At 41.2% G+C, this 20,260-nt stretch overlaps 1 long non-coding RNA gene across 2 annotated transcripts in view; it reads left to right on the top strand.

Moving 5' to 3' along the window:
• Nucleotides 1-1,696: 1,696 nt before the first annotated feature.
• Nucleotides 1,697-20,260, top strand: part of LOC121064384 — an 86,576-nt gene continuing 68,012 nt past the window's right edge. For both annotated transcript variants that reach the window (XR_005816483.1, XR_005816484.1), the window contains exon 1: nucleotides 1,697-1,964. This is a non-coding gene — a long non-coding RNA (uncharacterized LOC121064384). The remainder of the gene's footprint in view (nucleotides 1,965-20,260) is intronic.

Below are 20,260 nucleotides of genomic sequence, written 5' to 3'. Positions count from 1 at the left end.
TGTGCTAAATGAACACAGATATATAACACGGAAAATAAATTTTTGCAAATAGTGGGTCATGCCTGCTTTTGGACAGCCTCCATGCTCCCAGATCAAGCAGGGCTTCATCAGAAAGCCTGGCTGCAGCTGAATTTTGAAGGATACAGACAGGTGAGGAAGGCTTTGTTTCCTCCATCCAGATGAGAAAGTGTGCTGTAGTTTTGCTGGAGATCAGAGTCAGGGATGAAGGGGAAACTATCGTCTATTTTTCTGTTTTGTGTTGAGCACAGCAGTATAGAAGCTCCTGATTTCTCAAACATACTTCTCTGCTGTCAATCTTTTGCATATTTCAAGCTTGCATTCCTGGTTTCAAATGTTGCAACATCCAAATCTCGATTTTAATTTAGTCATTTTCCATTGGCTGGCCAATGGAAGGGTGGTGTTTGGCCTGCTTGCTTACTGTTTGTAAAAAAGACAGATTTACTGTTTAGTCCCCTACTTAAACAGATTTTCTATAAGACAAAGAGGATGCCAAGTATTTATTAATAGACCCCTCCTAATAATGGTGTTTTAATTAAAAGAGAAAATGAGGTGGTAGACTTAAATTCTTTATGCTACAGAAGAAGCGTAGGAGAATGTGAAGTGACTAATTTGTCCCTTCCCATTCCCTTCACCATGGTTTAGAAATCTGTGCAGACCTGTCCTAGATGTAAAGGTTAAGAAGAATTGATGCTACAGCAACACATCTTTTTTGGCCTGAGTAGTCTTTGATTTCTGGATACATATGAGTTTAAAAAACTCTCCTAGATCCTAGTCTTGCAAAGTATTATATAAAGTAATGCGTAGCAATTACTAGAATATGTGAATCATTCTGCAGGCACTCTGTGAAATATGACTTTTCATAAAACCTGTGGCACTCCTTGAACTTGGGGTAGTGCACAGAAACAGTGCAATAAGAAAGGCAAGGGTGGTCCGAGCTTGCGGTGTGTGCTGGTGTCCTGACCCCATAGCCATCCAAAAGAAGTCAGTGAGAAACCATAGCTACCTCCCTTTTTCTGAACTTGAGAGGTGGGGATGAGGAATAATGCTTAGCTGCTGAAGAGGGGGAAGACAATTAAGTCTAGAAAGCCCTTTGAATTATGCAAAGAGCTACTGCATGGAAAAGCCAGAGGACAAGGAACTAGCGTGAGCAGGTGCTGTGTAAATACTAAGGCATCAATGGGTATTTTATGATTCAGATGAAATCTTGTTCAGAAAGGCAGACGTCTCCAGGAGAGAGCTCATTCGAAACATGTGAAAGAGAAAAAGGGGTTAAATTTTCTAGGCAGACATTGACTCATCATATCATAACAAAACCTGCTAGAGCTGGTTAATGATGTGTCTGATACTTCAGCAAGTGACATAATGTTGAAATTTGGAATCAAAGCTGTCAGGAAATTGCTCCTTGCTCAAACACAAGATATTCATGATGAAAACCTGTTGTAATCTCCCTCTCCTGAGCCATTATGCTAAAGGGGCAAGGGGGAGTATTGCCTACTGACATTTCTTTCTGATCCTTCTTGAAGTGCTGCAGCTTTTCAGAGAAGTTTCTAGGCAGGGTTTTCTCTGATGATTGCTAATATGATACGGCAGTCCTTCAAAGGAGCAGAGCACACAGGGCTGCAGCTTTGGGGCTTATTTATGCAATCAGCAACAATGATTTATTTTATTTTTTTTTTCCAACTAAACAGCTCAACATACAAATAGTGAACGTAAGGGCGCAGTCCTTTCAGTGTTGCCCTCCCAGTTTGTTTCACTTTTCAGGCCAGTCGCCATTCTTTGGGGTAGGGCGGGGTATTGTCTGTTGTGGGATGTCCCTTCAGAAGGGAAAATTGCAAGTACTCTGTTGTGTATCAGTGTCTGCTGGTCAGCTCTACAAACGATCTGTCGAAATAGGGGTGCTATGGGAAGGAATTTCTACCTATGCCACAGTGCAAGTAATTAAGGTAAGCAGCGTGCTAAGTTGCTAAATTTTCCACCTGTGATGTGAAGAGAGGTAGGTGGGCAGTTCAACTTTCTGATTTGAGTCCCTTCTGGCCTTCTTTAGATCAGCAAAGCTGTCCACATTTTATTTTTCCTTTTCTCTTGTTCCAAGCTCAATTTAATGGTTCAACACAGAAGGTAAATGTGCAGTGCCCAGAGTGGAAACCACTCTCCATAGTTTGAGGGCTGAATTAAAGGTTCAGGTACATTTATGCTGAGAACATAAGGTGAATGATTTTTCTGTGTGTCTGTATTCCTCTGATGGGCACTGCCATGGCTAAATTGGGGATGTCTGGTGCACTCACGAATCATTTCCAGAGCTGTCATTCCTGGTTGTGGGGTGGGAATGCAGTGTCCTGCAGGCACCACAACACCATGGACCTGGGGCTTCTGCTGCATGTCTGAGCAATTGAGCCGTAAGTACTATCATAATTAAGCATAGGTCTGACCACATTTGGACTTTGGGAATATTTAGACAGAGCTCAGGGTGGGATGACTGCTTAAGCCTGGATCACAAATGTACTTTTTTGGTTTTTTGTATAGGATTAATTTAAGTGCTCAAGGACTCTCAGGCTCAGCATGAAGGTGCCTAATAAATTTAAAAATCTAGAAACTTGGACAAATTCCTCCACCTTGATCTCCTAAACACACACCCTGAATTTGTATGGTGAGAACCTCAGTTTATATTTTAAAAATGTTGAGGATTACAAAATAATCTTGAAATCATGTTTCCAGGTAAGTCACGACAGCAGTTTGTCTGTACAGTTTGTCTGTAGATGCAGGCATCTACAGATCCCTGGGCCAGACAAAACATTTTCAGAGCCCCAAACCTTGGGGCTGAGCTACACGACAAAGATTGCCAGAGTCCTTGTATTTCCATTCTCTGATGTGTTTTTTTTTTTTTTTTTTTTCTCCAGTTGTTTGCATGTTGCTGTGTGGTAGCCATGCAGTGCCCCAGTCCTGCCTGCACTGAAACTGAGCCCTGCCAACACCAAACAGTCTCACTGGCACCAGTAGCATTAGGGCTGTGCTTGAAGCGTCATGTTCTCTTAATCCAGCTCCACAAGTTTCTAGCCCATACATTTATTGTAAAAATTAATGCCTTTTTTCTCTTTTTTCTTCTTTCTTTTTTTTTTTTTCCTTTTTGGAAGAGGAAAGCAATATTATGCCTGCAACATTTATTTATAGTAGTTGCCAAATGGTACTTTGGGGATTCTCCTTTTTTTTTTTTTTTTTTTTGAATCAGTTAGTGAGGGAGCAAATCCTGTATCAAAGCTGTGAAAAAGCTCCATGGTTCTTCTACAAACATTTTGGTGGCACTACAACTCTTGCATTACCCCTTTCTTCCTAAGAGAGCCCTGTTTTTTTTTTTTGTTTGTTTGTTTTTTAATTATTATTAAATCTTTCATTTCAGGGAAGCACTAGTAACCATGGAAAAATTCTGAATACAAATTTTTGAGTGAGAGGACCAGCTTACAGCCTGATATTAGATGTTCTCCTCCTGGAAATAGAGCTACTTCTGACCTTCCCACTGTGCAGTATTTCCTGCTCACAGCCTGAGATGGCTCCTTGCTAGGGCTGCTGTCATTCACTTTCTCCACTGGTCTTTGGTTGGTCCACCTAAGCCCCTTTTCTATGGGATGCTGTTGACAGGGGCTTTGGTCCTCCATTCCCCCCAAAGAGAAGTTATCTGTTGACTCACCTTACTGAACTGAATTCCCTGCAGCCATGGGATGTCTACATCTGATACAAGAGTGGGAGAAGGGAAGAGAAAATGGGTCCAGAGTAAGTGTGTGAGCAGGGATGCTTTTTTCAGAGGTAGCCTGCCTTTACCCCGATTAAAGGATAATGCCAAACTGTCCCCTGTGGCACCTGATTTCCTCTCTCTGCAGTATAGAGACATAGACGGACACCTCTTGGTCCTCCTGCAGCCATCCCCACGGTGCTGCCCAGCCTGCAGGACAGATGGCTCACTGTGCGGCAGCTGCTGAGCCACCCTTGGTGTCTCAGAGAAGGCTGGCGAGGCAGCTGGTTTTCCCAGATACACCCCGCTGCCGCTTATAGAGGTCCAGCAGCTGCTGTGGGGGCAGCCGAGACTTCCGGTTAGCAGCAATGGGGCAGCCAGATGTGGCTGGCAAACCCTGAACCTGCCTAAAGGCCCAGCTGCTGGTGGGTGGGCAAGCCATAGTCCCTGGTGCCCAGGGGTGCAACCCTATATGCATGGTGTCCCCTCATGCTGCCTGAAGCTCCAGAGCCATTGCTGGCATGCAGATGTCATGAGGGATTTTTCTGGGTAGGAAATATGCTGGTCTACCAGCGTGGTCCTCAACCCAGGCTTGCAGGAGTAATGTGTTGGTGATGGAGTGCATCCCAGGGAAAAGCTCACGGAGCTATTTAATTCAACAAATGCCTCTCTGAGATCCTTAGAACAGCGGCTCTATAAAGCTCCTTCAGCAAGTTCATATCCTGCATAAATATTGTGCAGTTAGCTTCTCCCTCGTGTATGGAAATATGGCAGCATGACGCCATGCTGACAGCAAGCGTAGCACAGGAGGGTTAAGCAGATTTTAAACAAGCCCAGAAAGAGCACCTCGTTTTTGTTCAAGTTAGTTATCTGGGTATTTTAAGATACCCATGTCTGTGTGTGAAAAGTCTCCTGTGAAAGAGATGTATGTTATTTTCTGGCTATCTTAAATGTCAAAATGAATTTTAGTTTGAAGTGTTTCATATCAAAAATAAATGCCTGTTCTCTCAGCAGAAGTATATCATATTTTAGTGCCCATTGCTCCCAGGTTTTCAATTAGAACTTTGAATCACATTCCTGATTAATAACAAGCAATCAATCATAATTAATTAGTTAAAATGTTCAACCGTTAAAATCATTACCATTAATTAAAATAATTATCTCTATTTTGGCTGCACTTCATTGCCATTTCAGGGAAATGTGTTGCTTAACTCTACCTTTTGTGCTCAGTATGGGATTGTGGTGACTAAAATGCATATTAGAGGTGGGGGCATGGCTTTCAGAAAGCTGGCTTTTGTAGCAGTTTTAGTTAGCTTGAAATAAATATAAGTGCATCAATTACTTATTTTTTTTTAGTAGAATTATTTCTCCTTAGCTTGAGAATATCTCTAATGGATGAAGAGGTACTGTGTCAGGACTGTTAGCTCTTTTCTACAGATTTTATTCTTTACAAATATATGTTGCATAAGTCTTTCATAAAAAAAACATGACTGATATTTTTGTCGTATCATGTTGGATATCCATATTCTCAGATGGAGACCGTCTTCCTCAAGCTAAATGCTGAGGAAAGTAAACTTTGATCAAACACTGAGGAAAAGGATGGGCTCTGCTCCTACTGAACAAATACATTTGATTCAGGAAGGAAAGTGTGGGGATCCATTTAAGAAAAGGAATTAAGCTTCAAGAGAGGGGCATAGACCCACTGGGCATGAATCTCAAATTGTCATCCCTTTAGCTGTCCCTTGTTGTGGTCAAATAAGTCAAGTCCTGCTGTGCTCCCCAGAAACCCATTGTGTATTTAGTATCAGACGAGATAATAGAGAGATGGGAATTTAATCCAAGTGTGTGCTTGTGTCAGATATGCACCTTAATGTGCAGGTAAAAGCTTTCCAGTTAAAATGTAGGCAGTTTAAGGTTATTTCTCCCCCATTTCTTTACTTGTCTTCTAAACGATTATTTGAAAAAGAGACGTCTATTTTAGATGCTATGAAAAATGGTTGAAAAAAGAGTTATTTGAGCTTAGCTGGATGTGAACAATACACTTGTCACTCAGGGTATGGTGGATCTCCAAACTACGGCACCTCTAAACTATAGCACCCCAGTACCTCCACAGCCTGCCGTCACTGCAGTGTCAAGGGTGATGTGAGATCTGAGGCAGCAGCAAGAGATAGATGGGGAGCTCATAGGTGAGCAGAGGAAGAAGTGTCTTTACAACCGCTTCTTGTGGTTGTAAACTGTCTGTGAGGCTTTTTGCTGTTTTAGTGTGTGCTTAAATCCCAAGCCGCCTAGGAAGGTTTCTTCTGTCTTAGCTACTATTTAATTCTTTGAGCACAAAGTTAGTTCTGGAGATTGGTTCAAGCTCCCTGCTCACACATGGCTACCTACAGCAAGCTGTCCCGGGCCATGCCCAGTCAGGTTTTGCAGACCTCCAAGGATGAAGACTTCCCAGCCTCTCTGGCCTCTGCCAGTGTTTGACCACCCTTACAGTAAAGAAGTTTTTTCTTACATTTAAACAGAATTTACTATATTTTAGTTTGTGTCCATTGCTTCTTGTCGTGTTACTGATTATTTCTGAGAAGCATCTAACTGTGTCTTTATCCTCCCATCAGAGCGTTATTCCTCCTATTATTCCTCCTCTTTCTTCAGTTAGTGAAGATTTCCTGTACTTATAAAAATGGTCAGCACACACTTGGGTCACTTTGGCCTGAAATATGGCCTTAATTTCCCGGAACTGTGATTCAGATAGCTAGTCATTGCAAGACCTCTCTGCGCCCACCTGGGACCTTTTGCTATGTAGCTATTTCTTTAATCAGTGAAATATCACCTTATAGATTTGACACTCTGCTATGAAGATGACAGACACAAATGTGCCCTTTGAAAAATCTTTTTTATATAGGAGGTGGGCGATGTCTACCTAAGGCACATGAATTGGAATAAGGACACTTGAGTTCTGCTCTCTGTCACAAATTTTTTGTATGACCTGAGATGTCTCATTAGTAACTGACCAAAAGCCTGCTGGGAGTCTTTTCATTTGCCTTAATGGTCTTTGAATTAGGTGCTTAACTTTCTCAGACTCTCTGACCAATTTATATAAAGGAGATGGTGTTATTTGCCTATTTCATTGGGTTGTCACAAAGTGAAATACACTACTACAAAGTATTTTGGGATCACTGAGTAAAGAGTGTGCTATTCAAGTGCAAAGCGTTATATAAATCTTTAGAAGTAGTAATAAAAATGATAGAGCTTCCTCGGAAAACTATGATTTCTTTTTGCCTTTGTATTTCTAGAAAGACATGTCGTTTCATGTTTCCCCAAGGCATACAACATCATCTTAAGCACGCAGGGTCAAGTCTAGAGTCATATCTTGGTGGCCTGTTCCATAGGATAGTGTGATGGAAGAGACTGCTTTTACTCAGTTGAATTTAAAATTTTGTGAATTTAAACTTTTAAACACCAGGGTTGCAGGGGTCTTTCACAATGTATTATGGGATCATGACTTGAGTGATGCAGTTGGATGTGACTTAGTGCAAAGTGAAGAGGGAGAAGTTTCACAGTTCTGTGTTATTTTATAGAAGTGATCTAATTAACAGGAGTTTCTGAATATTTACTTAAGCAGATACAAAACTTTCAGATAACTGGAAAAAAAAAAAAAGGAATGGAGGAATGGTTCAGTCTGTAGATGTGCTATAGAAAAAAACAAACATTATTTAAAACACCATTGTAAACAATGTTTTAAATGCAATGGATTTCATTCCAATGCATTTTTCTTTCCTTTTTTTCTTTGTGTGTAATAGGTAACTTGGCTAAAAAAGTTATAATCATCTCCCTGTGTGACTTTTTTTTTTTTTTTGTCTGGGACTTAAGGCAGTTGTAAAATGAAATAGGATATTTTCTACATATCAAATCTGACTAAAACCAAGTGTAGTTCCCATAGGCACAAATCTGACATCATTTCTAATCACCAAACAAAAGCTATTCAATATTTTGTTATTTACTATTACTAAAACATCAAGTAAACCTGAAGTAAAGCTCTAAACTGTGTGAAGTTCAGCCATTACCAGGTGATCCCTATTTGGTGTGACTTCCCAGAACAGTGGTTCCAGACTTCAGGCTGGAGAATAGGGACCCAGAAGACAGTGGCATCTACTTATTTTGGAGCAGCCATCAGTTTTAACTTCCAGTCCAGAGCAGGATTTAAACTTGCAGCAGAGTCTAGAATACCCAAGCATTTTGTGAATCCAGCTTTGTTTTAATTTTGTAAAAAATTAAAATCTGAACAAAAGTGGCAAAACTGAAAACCTCATTATTACATACAGCTTCTGTGGAAATGAGGAAAAAATATTTTTTTTTTCTTTAGATTTTAGTGAAATAACTCTCTCAATACTTTTGTGGTTCTTCATATCTTTCTGAAATTTGTTACTAATTTCCCCTGCTGGCCTGTGTGCATTTGCTATCTTAAATACTAGCATTATAAATCATACCATTGCAAAAAGCATTAAGGTTTTTTTAATCCTGCTTGAAGGACCTGATATGTTGGCAGTAATGAAGAAAGCTACTTGAAGAATGTAAGAACTTGCTAATCAGATTGTTAATTGAGTATGCAAGCTTCACATAATACAAAGGCAAACTGTGAAGGTGACGATGATAGCCAGACTTCATCTGTTGAGTTGGAATTAACGATGAACAAAATCAAGATCCCTTTGTGGTTGATTCTTGTCCAGCTGCAGCCAACTATAAAAGACCCATCAAAGAAATCAACTCATTAGTTGGTAATTCTGTACAACTTCAAAAAGAAATTCTTAACCCCTCATCAGTCTTTCTCTGACAACCCCTTAAAAGCTGTGTTAATACAAAACAAAAAACATTATTTGCTTCATCAACTCAAAGAAATGGCCTGCAGGAAGATGGTATAAACTGAGGCTTTTAAAAACAGATCTATCCATAGGTAGAACAGTCAAACCACAAATATATTGTGACATGCACAATCTCCCCCAGTCACCCATGTCACACAGTGTCAATAGCCTGTCTGTTTCACAGAAAAACTACCTTCACTTTCAAATAATTTTAATATTGTAACAAAAAGTGACAAAAAACAGTGAATTCAGAAACAATGCTGCCACTAGGTCCTTATTGCCCTGTCACTTCATCTGGAACTCTCCCCACTGGGGGAAGTTGCTAAACCAAGGGTGAATTAAGGACTATGGCTGTATTAAATTGGAAAAGAACGTGTTTCCAGGGCAAGACTTTGTAGGATGTGAACTGTCCATTCAGTCATCTTGTTGCCTCTGTGAGTATGTACTTAACATTTCATTTACCTCAGTGGGACTACTATGAAAAAAGATTGCAAGCTTGAACATATATTTTATATTTTTAAGGTTTAATTTTATCAGATTATTCTGATATCAGATATCAGATCAGAGATTGTACAACCCTCCAAAGGCATTGTATTAAGTGGACAAAAATGCTTGTACAACCTCTATCTTATAGGCTTTTTAAAAATCTAAACCAATATTAGGTATGTGAGTATGTATGTATTTAGGCATGTAGGTATATGATTAGCTTTGTAAGAAGCATTATTTTGGATAATCTGATAAGAATGATGTGTGATTATATAGATATATTACTTTCTTAATGGAATTTCTATAATTACTATGGTAAGTGTCTGTATGTTAATTTTTGTATACTGCATTTAGACATATAGCATCTTAGAGGAAAGTAGAAGTTAGAGAAAATTAAATAATGATGGGGAATAATCCCAAAGGTGTTATTTTGATCATCAGTTAAATATCTATTGAATAGTAGACAGCAATTTCAAACCACCTTTTTTCCACTTTATTCCTCTCCTTTTCCACTGTTTTTAATTTGTAGTCCAAATCAGTATTTTGCAGAAAGTACTACTATTTGAATTAAAAAAAAAAATAAAAAAAATAGTAGAAGCTGAGTGTTTAGAGGTTTTGCTTGCTTGTTTTTGAAAGACAGACTGATATAGTTGAAGATGAGCACTCTGTAAAGTATCTCACCTGTATTCTTCTGGGGTGACTCCAATATTCTTTAGAGGAGACCTGACAAAAATGAAAGCAAGAAATTCAGTACACTAATAGCAGCTTTAGGTCAGGATTCACATCTGGATTCTGACTGTGGAAACATTTTGTAGCATCAGGGACCAGTGCAAGTGAGGGAAATACTCCTCCTAATATTGTTCTCTGGGGCATGTGGGAAGGTATGAAGTTTCTCTGTCTTTTGTAGAATCCAAGATAGGAGAAGATCCATTTTTCCTCCCTGTTTGCTAGCTGCTAGGATGTGTCCGGACCTCTACATGGTGAAGTATGCATGACCCCTATTGTGGAGCCAGCACTGCTAGTAACCTCTGCTTAGAAAGAGCAATTGTTTGAAAAAAAATCGTTTTGTGTGGCACATTTAATCCTGCTTTTATCCTTATTTTTAATCCTGCTTTTCATGAGGCTTGTACAGACCCTCACTGCTTCTGAAATGCAGCTTCACTGCTCATGGATTTGTATTTGATGAATGAAGGCTCTTTAGCCTTCCTGTCCAGGGCAGAAATCTGACTTTCAGTTTAAAGTGCAGAAATACACTTGGCTAAAATCTCTAGCTGCAGTACTTGGAGCCTTCTTTGTAAGAGAATAATGTTAATTCTTGTTCTCTGACCAATTATGGTTTATGTGAATGCATTGGGTGAAGACAGCAGACAAGTATGATTACTTGTCCTTGTCAGCATGCCTGAAGCTTTTGAAATTAAATGTTTCTGGTTTACCCTTGAGGACCAGCCCTGAGGCTAAACTCCAAGGAACTCTTGATTTTGTGAAGGTTTTCAGACCTATCTGCCCATCTCTCGGTGCTCCAGTATCAGAGAACTCACAGTGAGCTAAGCTCAGTGCGTTCATCTCTGGGACCCATTTAACCATTTGACCGGCTCGGACCCCCTTCTTCAGGAGGCCCTTGCCAAACACAGAGGAGAAGTGGCGAAATTGAGAGACAAGTGGAAAGCAATTTGAATGGGAAGAAAATAGGTGGGTGGGCACACGTTGGTGCGAGCGGAACATTTTGTGCCGCAATGTGTTCCTTCTTGCTGAATTCACAATTCACAAGTGTGTCCTATAATTAACACATTGCCATTATCAATACATGCTACGAAGCAGGACTGGGGAGAATTGGCAAAGTTGTCACCGCTCGTGCTAGGGCCATCCTGATCAAACCAACTCCTACAATGCTGCGGAGCTGACGGGAGCCGAAGAAAGGACACCAGAAGTTGGCATTCTGGGTGTGAGCCTTTCTCTCCCGCAGCCCCGCGGTTTCAGCTGGCTTTCGTTCAAGCCAAGTTGGCATGTGCTGTCTCTTAGCAACTGCGAGCCGGCTGCTCTGAGCCGTCCGGTGGTGACGTGCTGCTTGGCCACCCCGCCTGAGTGGTGGTGGTGATGATGGCCACCATGGTGGAATCATCCCCCCTGGCTTTCTGATGCCTCAGCTCATCGGTGAGCTACCTCCTCACTTCATTCATCCAGAGTACTGTGGAAAGCCAGAATCTGGTAGGACTGGTAGGACTGTCACTAATATGTCCATTTGAGGCTACCACTGCTGTAGGAACAGGGATGCAAACTACTCTAACATGTTGGAAGATGTCCTCAGCACATCTGTTCCTTTCCTCTGTTGAAAGCTTTCTCGCACTACTGCTTGACAAGGTGGGCTCTTCTCGGTGACAGCAAGCACGTGTGCAGATTTTACCCTCTGCAAAATACACATGTGGGGTCGTTGGGAGGCTACATGCACTAGTTTTTTTCTGATTTTGTGAAAAAGTTTCAAGATCCAAAATAGAAATGATCCAAATGTGGATGTTGGAAATGACCCCTGTTTGTCAGGGAAATAGGCTTTGTCATCGTAGCAGACAGCCCCTGGCAATGGCTGGAATGGTGCAACTCCAAAGATGGAACAACATCATCACAACTCATTTGGCTGCTTCCACCTGATGATGATTCTCACCCAAGTTTTATAGCAGCTTAGTACATGAGCTAACACAAATCACTTCATCCTTTCTACATATTGAGCAAACACATTTACAAATGTCACCTGTTATAAAAATATATATATATATATTCAAAAAAGTATTTTGCTTTTAATTTTGGTTAAATGTTTGAGCTTTTTTGCTCAGTTTTGGTTTTCAGGATTTTTTGGATCCCTCTTATTTTCTCCTTTTATAGGTACTAGTCCCTTATGGGTATTATTATTATTTGCCTTTGCTTTCTCCCCCAAAATTTAGTTTTTAAAATGTTAAGTTCACTTCACAGATTCCCATGCCTTGGCTACATCTCAGAGCAGTGGATTTAAAAAGAAGGTCTTTGCAAAGGTCTTTGCTTTTTCCTGGGCTTGATCTTCACTTTGTTACCATCAAAAATGAATGCAGTCATGCTTATGTAAATGTATTCCTTTAGTTTTATTTCCAGCCTTGAGTAGTTTATCTATAATTGCAATGATGGAGCAATTTAGATATATTCTGCAATGCAATGTCTTAAAGACTGGGTGCTTTTGCACACAGAGTATTAAATGCAATTTCAGTACTGAAACTAATGATTAAAAACAAAACAGAACAAAACAAAACTTTTTTTTTTTCTAGAAAATGCAAGTCCTTGAGGAAATCAATGTCTTTGCACCACGCTGTGTGACTCAGTGCTAACAAGATCTAGAGAGCCTGCAGTCCTACGGAATGTCCCTAAACATCCATTTTGCTCTACCTTATCTCTACCTTGCCCGGAGAAGCTGTGGATGCCCCATCCCTAGAGTTGTTTAAGACCAGGCTGGATGAGGCCCTGGACAACCTGTTCCAGTGGGTGACACCCCTGCCCATGGCAGGGGGATTGGAACTACGTGATCTTTAATGTCCCTTCCAACCCAAGCCATTCTATGATTCTATTATTTCAAGTACCTGAATAGGGAAAAAATATGATCAAGATCCTTGCAATGATTTAGAATTGACTCTTTCAGCTATATTTTTCACTCAGTTTTGTATAATACCATACCTTCTTTCTGAAAGCCCAAATAGGAACATTTTCTGGCATCACTCAACAAGATCTCATTTGTGCTCCCATTGGACCTCTTTACATTTTCATGCAGAAGCTGAAAAGGCTCCCAAAAGCTCTTATGCTCTTTTCTGCCCATTGGTGGAAGCTAAATCACTTAACTTGCTGTTAACAATTTCAAAAATAGATTAGTGAATTTCTTATTCCTTTCTCTGTCGAAGGTAGCAAGTGTTTAATAGCACTTGCTATGGCAAGCGGAGTTGAGATAGGTGCAAGCTGAGAGGGGAAAACAAGCTGGTAATTCATAAAGCCCTAAGTGAGTCACAAAGGTTTTCCTTTATGGGCAGGATAAAGCTAACAGCTGCTCTACTGCATTCCATTTGCCTGAGTCAACAGGCCCATTCTAATAGTTTGTTGATTATCTTACATTTTGTCAATATTGTGGTATGTTTTCCATGTTTGTTTTATTATTACTCAGACTGACAACATTTTATTTTTTGAGCTATGATGAGATAGAGCTTAGGGTGTGATGATAAGAATGATTTATCTGCAATTGCCATTGTTAGCAGATTGTTTAGTAGTAGCTACTGCCCTACACTAGCTATTTAATGATTTTTGCTTTCTCTCTCGTGGCCCCCAATCAAACTGATTTTTTTTTTCCAGTCAGTTGTTTAAACCATTGTCCCTATCACACATGGTTGTTTGGTATTCTTAAGGGGCAAAACATATTGTCTCTCTCCTCTCAATGCCAAGTTCCTTCCCTTGACCTAGGGATCATATTTGAAGTATCCTGACAGGGAAGCAGTAGAGTGGGTCTCTGGGCTGCTGTCCTTCATGCCCTGGTATGGGATATACTGGAAAAAAAATGAGTGCTTATGTCCAAGCATGGGTGGTCACTATCTTTCCTAGGCTCTGTGCTGGAGGCTCAGGAGAGAGCAGTGGCCATCCTTGCTGTCTCCAATGGGCACAGACTAGCACTAACTGTGTAGTTCTCAACCTGTTAGCATATCTTCTTTGATGCATGTTGGTAACCAGTCCATCTACCTATTATAAGAACATGAAGTACTTAATATATTCTAGAAAATCAGCTATTAGGGACCTAGGGGAAATGTAACTGGTTATACTGTATAAATGTATGATATGAACTCATACTATAGGGGACAGGGAACAACGGTTTTAAAATAAGAGAGTAGATTTAGATTGGATATAAGGAAGAAATTTTTCATGATGAGGGTGGTGAGAAACTGAAAGAGGGAAGTTGTAGACACCCCATCATTGGAAATGTTCACAGCTGAATTGGACAGGGCTTTTGGACAACCTGATCTAGTGAAAGATGTCACGGCCCATGTCAGGGGTGTTGGACTAGTTAATCTTTAAGGTCCTTTCCAGCCCAAGCCATTCTATGATTCTCTGAACATGCACAGTAGTGTGTGATGAAGAGAGAACCTCCCAATAGCTGAATTTGTTTTTTTATTGCTACCAATGGAAATTTAAACAATGGCAAGGAGTTACAGGGACCCCAAACAAATAATAAATAAGATTGTGGATCTGAACCTTACTATATTATATATTCAGCCCTAAATTGCTTCATTCTGTCTTCTCCCTGTAGACATACCCTATTGGAAACATACGAAAAGTTCCAAACATAAATGGCATGTCCCTAATAAATAAATGATTATGCTGGGAGCAGCAAGAATATTTTTCTGTTTTCTTTCAGCTGCTGTTATGCAAGTGTTAGCAATTTTCACAACGGTTCAGAATTCCCATACCCATCTGTAGTGATTTCCCTTAGACACCCATAAACCCACTTTCTGAAATTTTTAATGTATTTTTAACTGTGCTAGAAGAAATACTCAATTCATCTGATGTGCATAAAGCATTCTACTTTGTCAAATCATTTTTAAACTTCAGCAGTGAGTTCAGTAACATTAATTATAGCCATGTACCTTGCTCTGCTATTTCAAACTGCCCACTATTTATTTAAGATGCTCCAGTATCTTCTATCACTCTAATCATTTGCAAATTTATGTTACTCTTTTACCTTTTCATGCTTGCCATGGCAAAATATGTAATAATAGACTGTAATTAAATCTTCTTCAACTTACTTTATCACTGTACATCTTCTCTATACGTTTTCATCTTTCCACCCTCCATCAGATGATGAAACTGACAGAAAGGAAAGATACTGCTTGTGCTGCACAAATGCTTATGTGAGAATTAATCTGAAATTAATCTAAAAAAAAAAAAAACACATTAAATTAATCTAATATTTAATGAAGCTCTCAAGTTTTAGGATGTTAAGCCTAGTTTGGCTACATTTGAACTGAGCTATTGCTATTCAAGTTCTGCAGTGATAGTAAGTTTGGTTAGGAAGTGAAGTTTTTTAGCTTAAAGTAACATAACAAAAAATTGTGTTATAGTGAATCATTAGTAACACAGCAATTTCAGTGGTATCAAACTTTCCACCTTGGCTGTGTGTAGTGGGTTTACGTGGCAAGGTTTTTGGTAGCAGGGGGCCATAGGGGCGGCTTCTGTGAGAAGGATCTAGAAGCTGCCCCATGATTGGTAAGGGCCCCACTGCTGACCAGAGCTGAGCTAATAAGTGATGTTGTTTTGCGTCTCTGTGAGAGCATATTTAAGTCAGGGAAAAAAAAAACGCTGCACCACACGCAGCAGCTGGGAGAGTGAGAGGAGTGAGGAACAGCCTTGCAGGCGCCAAGGTCAGTGAAGAAGGAGGGGGAGAGGTGCTCCAGGCGCCGGAGCAGAAGTCCCCTGCGGCCTGTGGTGAGGACCATGGTGAAGCAGGCTGTCCCCCTGCAGCCCATGGAGTACCACGGTGGAGCAGGGTTCCACGCTGCAGCCCGTGGAGGAGACCACGGTGGAGCAGGTGGACCTCCACTGATGGAGGCTGCGGTCTGTGGAAGACCCCCGCCAGAGCAGATTCTGGGCCGGACCTGTAGTCTGTGGAGAGGAGACCACGCAGGAGCAGGTGACCTGGCAGGAGCTGCTGCCTGTGTGGGACCCAGGTTGGAGCAGTTTGCTCCTGAGGGATGGACCCCGTGGCACGGACCCATACCTGGAGCAGTTCTTGAAGAGCTGCTGCCTGTGGGCAGCCCACGCCGGATCAGTTCACCAAGGACTGCATCCCGTGGGAGGGACCCCACAGCACAGGGGACGAGAGTGACCGAGAAGGAGCGGCGGAGAAGAAGCGCTATAGACTGACCATAACCCCCATTCCCCTGTTCCCCTGCACCACTTGGGGGGAGGAGTTGGAAGAGGGTGGATGGGGGGGAAGGTGTTTTTGGTTTCTTTCCTTTGTTTCTCACTTCTTTAGATTGTTAGTAATAAGCAATAAATCTTACTATCTCCCTACGCTGAGTCTGTTTTGCCCATCACGATAATTACTGTGCAATCTCCTCATCCTTATCTCAACCCTTGAGCCCTTTTCATCGTATTTTCTCCCCGTTCCTCTTTGAGGAGGGGGAGTGAGAGCGGTTGTGGTGGAGCTCGGCCGCCCACCCGAGTAAAACCACCACATTGTGGTGAAAAATGTTTAAACAGAAGGATCAATTCCATCCACTTATTTTTTTTCTTTGAGCCAATGGAAAGCACTTTATTCTAGTCCTGATCTCATCCTGGTCTTTATTAGTGACAGGAAATATTGTTAAACTAGAGTGAATTTCTAAAGGAATGAACTATGTGACTGATAAAAGGAATGGGTGATCAGAGATCAGGTACAACTTCAGGCTTCTGATGAAAATGAAAGTGAGTATCTTTTATTGTATATTATCCAAAAGAATACAGGGATTATGGCAAGGAATAGTAGGGATTGTTCCATTAATTTCCAATACTTAAAAAAAAAAAAAAAGGTGTAAATGGGTGAAATTTTTAGCATCTTTTATTTATCTATATATTTAGTGATGGAAACTGGATGTCATTGAATGAGAGTTTCTTTATTAATTTTATATACAGAAATTTCAATTAGACTTCCCCTTCTAGCAAAATTTGTAGTATGCTATGAACATATGGCTGACTTCCTCTGTGGGATGTTGCAGTCTCATAAAACTCCTTAGGAACTTCTTATTATTTATTAAAGAATTTATTAATTTATTAGTTAAAGAATAGTCTCAGACTAAGTCCTATTAATTTCCTTATTAGACACAAAAATTAAGGACAACAGAAATCAGACATTTCTCAAAAATCTTCAGTGTGGATTTCAGGAATTTAAATGAAAACATGCTAATCAAAAAAAATAATAACCTTAGATTATAAGTAAATCTTCACTCTCATTTCACTTTCTGTTTTCATGGCCTTTCTCTATTTCTCTCTTCCTCTTTGAGGCCCTCTGATTTTCTAATTTTACATAAGAGTTTGGATGCCGCATTGAAAACATCTTCCTCTTTCTAGGCTTTGAGGAAATGTGTGTCCAACCACAAAATGCTATTGTCATTATTATCTTTTTCATCCTGTGGAGTCAGTGAGGTTCAGACTCCGGGCTGGACATCTGTGAAGTTTCCTGTTTCACAAATCAGGACCAGCACCTCTAAATCCTTCCAAAAAAAACCCAAACCCTTTCAATCCTAGGGCAAGACATATGAGAGGGCCTCTGACCTATTCTGGTTTTGGCTAACCATGAGACGAAGTGGAAGACATGGTTATCAACTGGAGCCTGTTGTCTGGTGATGAGGAGATGGGGCTGACTGAGCAGACAGTAGAGTCACCATGGACAAGCTTTGTGTGAGCAGTTACCAACATCTCCTGCAGCACCATGCAGCTACTTTCCCATCTTGCCTTCTTTCCCTTTTGTTTTTTCATCCATACATGCCTGGTTGCGGCAGGGCATAGTTCAGAGCTGGCAGTGGGTGTATAGCTTTAATTCTGCACCTGCTTGTGGAAGGCTTCAGACAGTTTTTGTGAATGTTTTGTATTTCTCATCCTAGCGGGGATGCTTTGGTTACTTCCTGTCACTCTTCAGTCACCACAGCAAAATATGACAGATTAATCTTTGGCTTCTGAAGAGACGTGAAGCCCCAATGTATTCAACAGAATCCTAATGATCTGTGATCTTGGGTGCTGTTAAAATAAAGAAACAATTGCATGATTTTTATTTTTGTGCCCATTGCCTCTCATCCTATTGCTGGGCACCACTGAGAAGAGTCTGTCCCTATCCTCTTGACAATCTCCCTTCAGATATTTAAAATATACACATGGATCAGATCTGTCCTGAGCCTTCTCTTCTCCAGGCTGAACAGGCCCAGCTACTTGAACCTTTCCTCATATGAGAGATGCTCCAGACCCTCAATCATTTTAGTAACCCTCCTCTGGACTCTCTCCAGGAACTCCATGTCTCCTAGGTACTGGGGAGCCCAGAACTGGACACAGTAATCACCAGGGCTGAGTAAATGAGGAGGATCTCCTCCAGCCTGCTGGCAGTGTTCTTCCTAATGCACTACAGGATACCACTGGATATGGGGAGCTCTAGGGTCTCAGAGAATATCCTATTTCTTGCTCATCCTCATGAATGCTATGTGGCCTGTTTACGCACTCCTGTAAGTCCTTGACCTGGCAACATAAGTCATCAACAACACTGCCACACCTTCAGCAGAAGAGATGACTGTCAGCCCCAGCTTCACAGAGAAGCAACCCTGCAACCTGAGGCCTGTGGAGCTGCATCCACTGTCAGAAGGTCTGTCTGGGTGGAAGACTGACACAGCTGAAACAGCAATTCCAACAGCTGCTGGGGAATGAGCTCTGTGGCATGTCGAAACCATACCTGAGAGAGCGTGCGCTACTAAGACCAGAGGCGAAGGGGTCTTCTTGCCCCCTTCTGAGTGAACTGGTGCACAAACTGCTCCTTGATTAGCTGCACTTAGATGGTCATACAACAGTGCCTGGTTGCTGGGTTGTGTGTGTTTCACATCTCCCACCTGGCCAGTGGAAAGGCCCTCCTTAGAGGACGGGCCCTCCCTGCGTGCCCTCCTGCCATGGCTGCCTGCTCTGGCTGAGGCAATCCTTAGGGCTGCTTTTTGTCCCTGTAGGGGTGGCCACTGTTCCTCCTGGCCCTGCCCATGCCTTGTCATCTGCTCCTGGGAGAGCTGTGGCTCCTGGTGGGTCTCTGTGCTCTGCTGGGGTTTCCCTGGTGCTGGAACCCCCCCAGTGCACTGTAATCCCTCACTGCGCTGTGGGCCGAGCCAGCACCAGAGCTGATTGCCTCAGTGAGTGACTTAAGGATTTCAGCAAACAAAATTAAACCCATAGACACGCAGAGCTTAGGGAGTAAACGCATGGTGGGCAACTGAAAGGCCACTCTGATGACTGTATCTGTTGATTTTGTAGGTAGATACCTGCAAACCATTAGGTAAAAGCTTTTCTCCTGCTGGGCAATAGCTTGACATTTCCACTGTGCTGTAGCTATATGCGCCCTTTAACAGGTGATGCCAACGGAGCAGATTTATCACACGTATCCCATGTCCCACTATTTTTAATTATTTTAAGAACTCTGTCTGTATATGCAAGTGTAGATCCATCCATTTTTCCTTGAACGTCAGTCATCACGGCTTATATATGCGTGATTTCAGGAATGTGCAAAATGAGACGACAATCTCATGAGACGAAAAATCTCTTTGGCATTGCAGAGAGATGCAGGAACACTACCACAAAGAACAACAAAATTCTGTGATATCTGGTCCTGTTGTATGGTGTCTGTGGGCTGTGTTTGTACAGGTTCATCTCTGTAAAGAGTGGAAAGGTTTGAAAGCAGTGACAACTTGGTCCATCTCCTCTGGCACAGCAGAGAAGTATGGGGGACAAAAAAGACTGTTAAAAAGGTAAAGATAAAGATTACAATGAATCAGTGTGTTGAGGAAGATATAGCTGGAAGCTTTGGCAAGATACTTGGAGCAGTAGTATTTGTTGTTGTGTTTCTTTTTTTAACAGTCTTCCACTACAAGGCAGGAAAATGATATACATATATGTTTTCCAAATGGAGTGGGATTAATTTTAAATTATGTATTTGTCTGTGATAGTGAAGTTTGCACTCACTGACTGAGATGCATCCCAGTCCTGTTTTGTGATCAGGTGCTGGTTTTCCTCCTTCTGACTATTACTTTATGATTGGAAAATAGTAAATGTAGTGCTGCAGATATGAGAGGTTAGAGGGACAGACCTGACTGTGAACAATCTCTTTATAAATAGAAAAATAAAACCAGAATTCCTAACACACTTAAATTCATATGATGGCAGAATACAAGGAAATATACAGGATTTTAAGGCAGCCAGCAGCTCACAGCCCTGTGCTTGCAGCACAGCACTAAATGGAAGTGTAAGTTTGAGGACCATTGAACAGTGTTCCTCTCCCCAATGAATCACAATTACAGTAACACCTGGATTAATAAATTTGTGCTGATTCATCTGGGAAATTCACCTTGTTTAATAGCCCTCAAATTTCTAAATAAAGTTGTTTATCTGTGGCAGGATGAACAACTTT

Source organism: Cygnus olor, chromosome 2 (assembly GCF_009769625.2).
Source record: "Cygnus olor isolate bCygOlo1 chromosome 2, bCygOlo1.pri.v2, whole genome shotgun sequence".
NCBI lineage: Eukaryota > Metazoa > Chordata > Aves > Anseriformes > Anatidae > Cygnus > Cygnus olor.
Note: the sequence above shows the minus strand (reverse complement) of the source record. Positions and strands in the feature narration are given on the sequence as shown.